This window comes from Neopelma chrysocephalum, unplaced genomic scaffold (genome assembly GCF_003984885.1).
Source record: "Neopelma chrysocephalum unplaced genomic scaffold, ASM398488v2 Primary Assembly neopelma1_98, whole genome shotgun sequence".
NCBI classification, from domain to species: Eukaryota; Metazoa; Chordata; class Aves; order Passeriformes; family Pipridae; genus Neopelma; species Neopelma chrysocephalum.
The window spans coordinates 5,884,510-5,890,509 of record NW_020897761.1 but is presented as its reverse complement, the minus strand read 5'-3'; positions in this window follow the sequence as shown (position 1 = coordinate 5,890,509).

Sequence of the window (6,000 nt, the reverse complement as noted above, 5' to 3'; positions counted from 1 at the left end):
ACAATCACAACATAAAGGTGTGAGAGGAGAAAACTGCACAGTTTACTTAGTTTAAACTAAATTGAAATCAAACTGGTTTATTGATTTATTAATAGAACATAATTAACTGGCAATCAGTAGGATATACATTCAGGTTCCATATCAGCAATACAACAGACAAGGCACTGTTAATAGACAAAATGCTCATAAGCACCTAAGAAATTTCTAAAGAACTTTTCTTCACTAATCTCCCAAAGTTCTAATCATCCACACAAAGTTGTGCACCACCCACCCGTGGTTATACACACAGTCTACCTCTCACACATAGCTCCTGTGGGAGATGTGGGTTCTTAATGTGTGCCTGTGCTGCACCTTACAACCTGCTAATGCACACACTACGGAAGAAGCACCACCCAAGGTATTACACTCACACCCAGGTGTGAGTCCCTGCCTGTCACACCTGCACAGTCACTGCCCGAGCTGGATGAAAGCACTGGCAGGATCAGGCAGGGAGGATGTGTCTGCCTGGCACAGAGTTTTTGACAGCAGCAGATGAACATACAACAAATGGTGTCAAACCCACCTCCTCTGGTTTTGACTGCTGAATCGATCTGTCACCACTGATCTCCCTCCTGTTATAAAGTTTCATTTGTCCCATACAGTTCCTTCCAAATTGGCCCTTCCCTTCTTTCAGAACTCACTATGTAACTTCCTGGTTACTGTTTAATCCAGCTGACGGTTGTCATCTTTTTATTAGGATCAGCTGTGGCATATGCACTCAGTTTTGGAGGCTTGAACTCACATTGCTATCTTAACAGCTGTTACTGTTCAAGCTATTTTACGAAGGATGGGCAATGTGAGCACCCTTGCAAACAGAAAAGCAATATTAGGAATCTGAATATTCCTTCAGTTTCTTCTAAGGTAAATTAGATAACAGCATGCATTCAGGCAGGCTTTTGCAGCAATGACAGGAGCCATATCATGTCCAATTCTAAAAGTATTTCTAAACCCACTTCTGATTACTTGTATTTAAGTACCATCTCATTCTCCTGCCTTGGTTCTCTGTGTACTCTTGTACTCTAAAGTGAAGTGAAAATTACTTGAAAAGGTGTTCTTTGCAAAAAAAGATGTTCTCCTATATAAAAGCAGCTGTCAGTATCTCTAGTTTTAAATGAAGTCCTCCTACTCACAGCCAAGTGGAGACTTACTGGAAGGCAATTCAGAGGTTATCACCATTTTCCACCAGCTCACTCTCCCCTGACACAGTGCTGCTATTCCTCTTGTTCCCACAGTTCCTTTCCAGGTCACCACAGATGTCAGAGGACTGTGCTGCACCAGGATCATGGGTGGCCTCAAAGTGTATGCTGTTCCTTTTTGGATCTCTGCTGTGATGGCTTAGCACATAAGAATAAAATAATAGGTCATATTGTGTGCCCTGTGTCTGAAACAGCCTTATGAAGATTGTGTTTGCAGTACAGAGTCATGCTCACTGGGCAATGGAAAACCTGCCCTCTACCTACCAAGATTTCACTTTAATTAGATATATGGCAAAAAAACCAAAACCACATCCCTTTTTTTTTTATTTAATGCTTTCAGAAGAATTATCAAATTTGAAATCCCTCCCATTTCTCCTTCTGCCCTACCTTTGCAGCTTTACAGTGACCTTAAAACTCTGTTCTCACTTTGGGCTATTTCAGTCTGTTACTGTTTCTGAATCACTATCAAACCTTTCATGCCAGCAGAACAGTCTGCTACTGCATAGCCATTTAAAAAAGTAGGCATCAAGTGGAAAGATAGGAGGACTCCAAGAACATTTTTTCCCCTGAAGTTTAAATAATTTCAAACATTGCAGCATTGTACTCTGGAAGGTATATCAAACAGTAAATTATAGAGATATGCAAAGCACACAATAAAAAGTAAACAGGATCAATAATGATTTAAAGGTCTGTAAGAATGACAAGATTTGCTTAGAAATAAATAGTTCTCTTAGAAAAAAAACCCGAACAACATGGAGCAGTCTGGAGCTTGAGCTGCTACTTGCAGAAAATTATGACTACCAATTTTTTTATGTATTGGTAGTATTCCCCCAAGGGCTCTGCTTTCTTAAAGGACAGTTAAAGTTACTACCAACTCTTCCTGTTACTAGCCCAGCACACAACCCAGCTACGTAACAAATAGGTGACATAAGCATTTCTTTCTGCAGAAACACTGCACAAACTTTGTGGATAACATAGTTATCATTTATGCTGTGGTAGTACTCAGACCCCGCCCCCAGGCTGTACCATAAAATTCAGAATGAACTGAAAATGGGTCCTATCCCTAACAGCCAAGAATCCAGTAAGATGTAACAAATGTACATTTCAACTAACAAACAAAAAACCTGAAAAACCAATAAGTTCACGTTGACCTAACTCTCTAGCAAGTTCTTTTTGAGAAAAGAATGTGAAAGAGGAGAGTAGGATTGCAGTGACAATTCCTTTGCAGCAAGGGAGAAGTAAGAAAATTATGAGGCTTTCAGATTTTTATGTGTGCGAACAGAGGATATTAGGGAAAGATGCAAGACAAGTAATCATCTGGATAGGAAATGACACAAAAGAATAAGGCAAAGTCCAGGGAGCCATTCGAATTGAAATAGAAGTAAATAGTTCATCTTTGATCTAATAGACTTTGTGTTATGGTCACAAACATAGAGAAGGAAAAAAAGAGGCTGCCCTTAACCCACAGTAAAATGATGGATCTAAGAAATTGTGTGTTAGATTATATGAAGTAAATGCACAAGAACCAGATATTGTGGATGTAAGGGTCTGAAAGTACAGTCTCTGTGGGCTCTGTAAATGTTGCACTGTTCAGCAACATACCTGTGCTTTCTATCAACCTCAAGAAGCACAAGTACTGGGTACAGGTAAAACAGAAGGCTACATGACTTAAAGGTCCTTTTGCCCTCTTCAAACTCAATACCCACTTAGGCATCCTGGCCTAGGTCCATTACTAAGTACTGTCAGTGCATAGTGGTGATACATATGCTTTGTAGACATATATTTTGAAAAGTCAAAATTGCAGTCAATGAGCTTAAATCCATTAAGACATCCACTCATGTAATCTTTGGTCCTGAACTTCACATCACTAAATAACAATTCTGTACCACAGTAGGTAAAGACAGAGATTCCTGAAAGTCCACCTTTCACCAGTTTTTGCTTTCGGTTTGGTTTAGCCTCTCAGATCCATTCAGATTGCAGAATGCTGTGACTTTCAGTCTAACACACCTAATTTTGGTCTGGTAAGGCATCTATGTCTTGTACTTCAGATTTGAGATTGCTTTTGCAGTTGGTAGTCTGAAAGCCAGAGGAAAAAAAAGATACTAACAAATTTCTTAAAAAAATTTAAAATGTTGTTTTCTAACTGAGGTAGTATACCTTCTTAATGCGGAAACTGTTTTCTGACATAAGGAATATTTATCAGCAAGGACTCTTCAGGATTTCATCTAGGTACATTTTAATAGTTATAGCCATTATGCTTTTTTTCTGCAGAAGACTCCACCTTTGCAGAGTATTTTGGAAGTGAAATTGCAGCTAACGTGAATCCAATATTGTTTAAGTACACTCTACTAGTTTAACCCCCAAACCATTTTTGAACTGTGAATACTAAATACTCTATTCAGCTGTCAAAGCTGCAGAACTGTCTCCCACACTTCCAATGCTGTCAGTACTCTAGTCCCCAGTTCTAGTCATAAACCTAAAGCCACACAGACACACTCCAGTGAGAATTGACCAACTTGCACAAGTTCCAGAAGTTCCCAACTGCAACATAAACATCCATATACCTCTTAATTATGGGGGGGAATAAAAAAAAATGAGCACCTGGGGAAAAGCCTAAAAATGACTTATTTACTTTTTAGCCAAATAGTTTTTCAGCCTGTCTAACAGACAAATAAAAAATACACATACAAACCCTCAAAAGAAGGCATTTCCACTTACCCTTTTTGACTGCAGACTAGACTATTCCTTACAGTAAGTGTCGTGTGTATGTCTGCTGAGTGGGTTAACTGAATGCCATCCAGCCAATATCACACTATCTTCCCTGAAAGGACAATAAGTTCAAGTTACTCATATTACAGAACTGTTTAAAAGGATTTAGTGTGCATTTGCTTCATAAATGCTTCATCCTTCTTCACCTTTTGTTTAAAAATTTATATTTACCAGTGTTCTTTGTTACCCCAACCATAACCTCATAATATTTAGAAAAATAAAAACCATGGTCAGGATGATAAGCTTATCAGCCAGGGATGACAACTCTCTGAGTCATGGTATCCAATTGAAAAGCAATGGAGAGAACAGGAATAATAACTGTGTCTGGTAGGACTATTTTAGCATCGCAATGCTGAGGACCATCAACACTTTCAGAGGGTCAAATGCACAAGATTCTTCTCTAACTCCTTGCAATCAGGTTTGGCTTTGTTTTACCTGAATAAATTTAGATATCAATACCATCAGTAAAGAATGTCCCAGTGAGCGTCAATAATTGAACTGATTAATAATAAAGAAAACTTTACTAGCTTTTTGAGGAAAATATTAAAAACTAACCTGATAATCTGATTTACTTTATTACAGTAGACTGCATAATTCAGATTTAGATAGAGAGGTAACCTTAAAGAAAATCTAAATACTTTTTTTTTGTTCTTTCTGTACCTCAGTATGATCCAAGATTTATATCCAATCACTAGCAACAAACTCAGCTACCCCTCTCTCTCCTAGACTTGAAAGTCAAGTACTTGGAGTCACCCACCTGTACCTAGCCAGTTAAAAAAAAAAAACAAACAGAAAAAAGAGGTTCATTAAAGTCTATTTTCTGTCTCCAAGTTAGTGTCACAGATGCTTTTGACACTTCTCAGGGCCAGAATCATCCCAAAAGTACAAACCTACATTTTTTCCTTGAAAGAACTGAGCTGTGGCTCACAGCTTTTCTTTAACACAAACAGGTTAGCAGGAACACCTGGCTTGAGTGCCGTGACCCAGTATAATAGTTCATAAACAGCACCTGTCTCCAAGCAGATGACTCAGTGTCTCCTCAGCTTGAAGACATAAATTTCCCAAGTGCTTTGAGTTACTAATCAAAATATTAGATTTAGCTAACTAAAATCCCATTTCTGTCCAACTTTATATACTTGGAGTTTTTCAGAGTAACCGGGCATCATACTTGCAGACATGTAAAAACACATTTTATATTGCAAAGAGTTTATATTACTTAGGAGCACAAAATTAAGCTTCTATATAAACTGCATGACTATAGTCTCAGTGATGAGTTTGTTTTAATCTTTTAGCTCAACTGCTCACCAGGTTGCCCATTTACCAGTCAGCTATTACCAGTTTAAAGTGCATTTCCGTTGGAGAAAAAGTGCAAGAGCTTCTACTGCTGCTTAGCTCCTCAAGTATGAAAACACATGTTAAATTAATTAATTCAGGTGGAAAATTTAATGAGGCTCCTGGAAGATACAGTAGAAACACCATTAATTTCCCAACTGATCTATGACTCGCAGACTTCAGAAAAGGACTACAGTAGCCTAACTACTTTGCTTTTATAGCAAAGCATTATAATATACAGGCTTCACCCCACCTTCAATTTTGGCAAGGTTAAAAAACACCCAGGCAGAGAGAGGACACAATGCTTTCTTACAAGAGATAGCCTTGTATCTATTCAAGTGGAGAAGCAGCTGAGAATGAAAGAAAAAAATGGGCAGCACATAACAAATATTCTAAAGAAGAAAGATCCTGGAGCTTTTTTTTTTAATTAGACTTTTAGAGAGCTCTGACCCCAGAACACAGCATGGTAAAACTGGCAAGAATGTGCCAGCAAGATAATTCACTGTTTTATTTATTTCCCATATCACCCAAAGCAAAGAGCAAGTTACCTTTGAACTCTTGCCACACATGTGCATCTGTTTTGCTTCATCTAACAAGCCTTTCTGAGAAGTGCATTGTAAATGCAGAATGCAGCAAGCTGTGAAAAAGGGTAAGCATCATACTC